Here is a 6,000-nt window from a genome sequence, read left to right as displayed (position 1 = left end):
TGTTATATTTGTGACTGTTTTGAATTAATAAGGAGATCAGGCATGAATATTGACACTAAGTCAAGAAAATGATTTGAGAATGCATGCATATAATCAGAGACATATAATACATAATGTATTTTATCGCTATTTTGTGCATTTTTCATTTGATCTTTTTTTGTGATAATTTTCATATCATGCTTCTCGCTTGAGATGATAAAATTATCACTAGAAACTAAGGAGACCACGTGGCGTTGCTAACGAAATTGACATTGAAATTGACAACGTCGTCACAGGTAAAATAGCGATAAACAGATTATCATTGGTCATCTCAACTCGATTGATTCAAAATCAATCTCGTTGAGATAATCAACGATAATCTATAAATATGTCTCTGATATAATGTAATTTTATTCTTTTATTCACAATATATACATTGTATGTGGTTTTTGGCTCTGATTCTTACCAATGCTGATAAAATTACTAAATATATATTTACAAGTGACTATTATTGTTGTATATCAATTGTATCTGATTTTATTCTTGAAGACTGAGCTATGGTTGTTAATTTTTGTGTTATTTGGTCTCTTGTGGAGAGTTGTCTCAATGTCGGAACAAAGCACTGTGTCAACAACATATTTGGCTAAAACATAATCAGCAAAAGCTTCTATTTTCTTCTCTATTGGCAAATCTTTATTAAATATTCAGCAAATTTTGGTGCAAATGATATCCCTAAAAAACAGTAATTAGCGCAAAGGAATGCTGCCGTCTAAACACTGATAAGGGCTCCTTAGTGCACTAACGACTATACATTGCCACTAAGGACTAAACGGAGTGATGTTGTGTGTATTCTTTTTACATATTATGTTAGAGATTGTTATTTAACAATGTTTAATGCATAAATTTCAATTTTTATAGAAAAATAATCATAAATAGACAAGACATTCAACATTATTTTTCTTTGATATGCCGAAAATCAATGAACTGTTTGACACGTACCCCAAATGACATAACAACTGATTAAACAATCATAATCTTTTTTATTTTAAGTAATAAACAATTATATCGAAAAAGATTTATACAATTAAAGTGTTTGTTTTCATTTTGATTTCGACAAAGATGCGTGTATGTACAAATGGTTTCACTAAAAATTGCAATTGAATTCAGAAAAAAAATCATTTGGCGTCCTTGGGGTTTATCAAAATCACTAGTTTTTGACCAGTTTGATATCATGATTGAGTTCAATATTGTAGCAGCTACGTAGCTGCTACAATATTGAACTGAACCCTGTTTACAAAGGCTTCATACAATACTTATTTGTTTGTATATGTTAGACATTTTTTTCTTCTTCTAAAAGTATAAAAGAAGTTGAAAAAATCATTTCCCCATTTTTTAGTCAGATTAAGTTTCATTTTCAAATATATAAAAGAGACAAATTATTTTTTTGTAAATGTTCCACAGTTTTTAGTACAGTATTACGAAAAAATTTCAGTATGTGTGAATTTAGAGCTAAAAATATAATTTTGACAGAGAAAGAGAATGCTTGCCTTCGTATGAATGCCTTAAAAATATGCCTTTACTACATGATGTGTAAATACTTTTTTTGTAATACAATATGATTTTATTATATTATTATTTGAATATATTAACCTAAATCAGAGACATATATATGTCTCTGCCTAAATATATCACATGAAAAAAATGAAAAAGCCGACAGAAATATTCTCAACTACAACTTCTTTAAATCTTTTTTTTTCTTACATTGCTTAATGTCTTAATATATTAAAATAAATTTTGAAAAGTGCACCACAAGAAACAAGCGAAAGTGTTTCAGCTCCATTGCAGTCTATTCAAACGCATGTCCATCGTCGCCTGTTATCACATTAAAGCACACTTGCAAGTAAAAATAAATTGTATAGAGATACGGGTACAAAACACATTAAAGCTAATGTGTGCTAACCAATGTCTAAATAATGTTGAATATTTCGTTTATTTATGATTATTTTTCTATAAATTTGTAATTTATGCATTAAATATTAATTTTTACCATAATATGAAAAAAAATACATGTAACAGCACCCCATTAAGTCCTTAGTGCACTTAGGATGCGTCTGAACACTGCTAAGGAGTCCTTAGTCCTTGGTGCACTAAGGACTCCTAAGCAGTGTTTAGACACACCCATCATGCTAGTAGTCAGAGTCTCAGTTATATGACAATAAAAAATATTATAAAATTTTGCTGTAATAATTAATAAATCAATTATGAAAATATGCCATGTATGTGTAATAAATATATGTTGAATATATTTATTCAATAGAGAAATAATGAATTGCCTAAATTTTATTAAAAATAAGTCCTAAAAATATTATCTCAAACATTTGTTAAACAACATTGAAACAATATAAACAATTTTGATTTTGGAAAATTAATTTTAGAAACACCTTTTCAATAGAAAAAGACAGGCATTGTGAAAGTTTGTATTATCATATGAAGATGACATTCATTTAATCTTCAGTTGTCAAAAAGTACGTGTAAAAAATAACATTTATATGAATTGATAGAATTATAGATTAAACACTCTGTTTCAAATGTCTCTGGTTCAACTGATTTTTTTATTTCAATTTTTTTGTATTTTTTTTGGGATCATAATCACAGTAATTAAATTTGACAAACACATATATTTTACCTGAGACACTTTACCTGTATCAAAGTTATGTAATTTTAACACTTCAATGCAGACATGAATTCCCTTTATCCAGAGACATATATACACATGTATATATGTCTCTGCTTTATCCTTGAATACCTTGTGTATTAATTAGCAACAGGGGGTAAAATGATGGACACATAGAGCCATCCTGGTGGACATAGTTTTATGGCCACCAATAAAAAGATAGTCACAAGTAGTGTAACCATTGTAATCTGACTTCCCATGTATGTAACAGATTGTAACCATTGTATCCTGATTTTACATGTATGTAACCATTGTAACCTAATTCCCCATGTATGTAACCATTATAACCTAATTCTCCATGTATGTAACCATTGTAACCTAATTCTCCATGTATGTAACCATTGTAACCTGATTCTCCATGCATGTAACCATTGTAACCTAATTCTCCATGCATGTAACCATTGTAACCTGATTCCCCATGTATGTAACCATTGTAACCCGACTTCCCATGCATGTAACCATTGTAACCTGATTCCCCATGTATTTAACCATTGTAACCCGACTTCCCATGCATGTAACCATTGTAACCTGATTCCCCATGTATGTAACCATTGTAACCCGACTTTCCATGCATGTAACCATTGTAACCAGATACCCCATGCATGTAACCATTGTAACCAAACTTTCCCATGCATGTAATCATTGTAACCAGATTCTCCGTACATGTTACCAGATTCCCCATTTTGTAACCTGATTTCCCATGTATGTAACCATTTTGTAACCAGATTCCCCATGCATGTAACCATTGTAACCAGATACCCCATATATGTAACCATTGTAACCAGATTCCCCATGCATGTAACCATTGTAACCAAATTCCCCCTAATTCTCCATGAATGTAACCAACCTGATTTGTCATGCAAGGGTTGCCCGGGTTGCCATGGTAACAGAAATTGCATGTGTGTAACCAGTGTAACCAATGTAACCATTAGGTGAAGGAAAGTTACAAATAAACTGGAGAAGTTGTGAATAATAAATGATAGTTTGTATGGGTGTAACCAATGTAACCAATGTAACCATTATGTGAATGGGGGTTACAAAACAAGATACCTATATTCAGGTGCACATTTTGTGCCTTATATGCCCAATCCACTATAAATAATTAAATATGTTTAAATTAAATTAAACTAATTAAACTAACAGTATTTATATAGAACTTTTTTTTTTTAAGGCAGTGTTTTTTTTGCCGGAGACGACAAAATAGCGATTTAAATAGATTTTTGCTATTTTGCCAGTCTTAACTAAGATTAGAATATAAGTATATGAATTAAGAAAAGACAAATATAGAAACATACACTTAAATAGGAAATTTTAAAACACATATGTCTTCTTTAAAATTGAGAATGGAATTTCTTTACTTTAATAATAATTCTAAAAAAACACTGATGTCTTTTAAAACATAAAATGATTTAAAAAAAAGCATAGATACAAATTTCCTAGTGGTTTTTTTTCTTTAATAGTAGTCTGTTAATGTAAAAAAGTATGTCTTTAAAAATATATTTATTGCATATAAGCAAAGTATGCAAAACATGTAAACCCATAAAAAAAATTCGACATTCCAATTAAAACTTTTGATAAAAATATTCTTTAAGTTTTTAAACAATAAGTGACAATTAAAAACGTAACCAATGCAATCTTCTTTTTTTTTTTTATTAATCTAGATACATTATTGCACTATAGTATATTATAAAAGTGTTTTCTGGTTTTCGTGAATTTTATAGTCCTCGTTTCACGTTTAATTCCGGCCACAGTTACACGTCATAGTTTTCGCCAAGTTTTCAAAGTGCTTCAAAACCTGCCGTAGATCTTCATATAAGTAGAACTTAAAAATGTATTTCATATAGTCTGACTAAAAATCTGAAATATATAAGACCGGCAACAAAAACAAAACTCTATGTAAATCGCTATTGTGCCAGAGCCGGCAAACTGGCGCCAAGGAGACTATTTTGCCGCAGCCGGTAAAAAAAGCTACTGCCTTTATTTAAGTATACGTCAATTCAGTACATCAGACATCTACGATAACAAAACAAAAAAAACAGAGAGTGTTAAACCTCTTAAATTTTTTTTGAGATTTGAGGATTTTAAATTTCAAAACTTCGACTTTGAAAAACAGGTTCAATACCGATTTTATAAGTTTTTCTATGTTCCTGTTATATACGCTTCCTCTGACATCAGTATATAGTTATCAATGCCTATTGTCATGTAATTACAGGGACCTCAGCTTCGTTTACGACCGAGGGTTTTACACTTTCTGGAACTGAAAAATATTGTTAATTATCGCATATCACATTTCGAAAAATGGTTAATAATGTAAATGAATAAAACTGAAGAAGTACGTTCATTTCGAGATTGAAAACAATATTTAAGTATTCACAAAGCCTTTATTGTTCCAATCGGCCATCAAAACCGCCAACAATGTGATGGTCTTATGACTTAAATGAGGTGCAGATCCCGAACTTCGATGTACGGACGGGGGTGGGGGTGGGGATGTGGGGGCACCATGAAACCAAAATTATATATTTTTTTAAAGAGATGTATATATGAGTGTGAGTGGGTTTGGTTTTTGGTTTTTTTTTCGGAAAGAGGGGGGGGGGGGGGGGGGGGGGTCAGATCATCGTTTCTATTTTTATATCTTTTATTTTTCTTACTATTTAACTTGAGCCTTTATTTTTTTGATCTTTGTTATATTTGTCTTAAACATACGTAAAATGTTTGCCACTGGACGTTTAACAACCAACAATCTATCAATATTTTATTTATATTAAATCACCGCTATATTCTTTTATCTATATTATTATTCCAAACTTACTTTTTTGCACATTATTCTATTCTAATATCTGTAAAATACCTTCATATCATTATAAATGGTGACCTATCCATAGCCTCGTTTATGTACATGGTAATTGAAACAAGAAAAATAAACAAGTATATCTGTATTTCTGGGCTTTTAGAGAAAATATAAGTCCCAGATTCTGATACAAAGAAGAAATTATGAAGAGAATATAGCATTTTATTTATGGTTATTTATTAGTAAATGTCAATTCATATTTCCTGGACCAGGAAAAAGTTTGGGGGGGGGGGGGGGGGGGGTCGTAAAAAAATTTGATGATTTCCCATTTGAAAATAAAAAGTGAAAAACGTATAAAGCAAGAGTATTTGATAGATCATCCGTTTCAGAATCTATTTTTTTTGTGTCAAGGCTACAGGTTGATTTTATAACATCAAAAACTTAAAAAAAATACTAAAAGATGAAATAAATCAGTGGTCAAGTGGAATGCCTTTCCAAT

The sequence above is a fragment of the Mytilus trossulus genome, chromosome 14, assembly GCF_036588685.1.
Source record: "Mytilus trossulus isolate FHL-02 chromosome 14, PNRI_Mtr1.1.1.hap1, whole genome shotgun sequence".
Lineage (NCBI taxonomy): Eukaryota > Metazoa > Mollusca > Bivalvia > Mytilida > Mytilidae > Mytilus > Mytilus trossulus.
Note: the sequence above shows the minus strand (reverse complement) of the source record.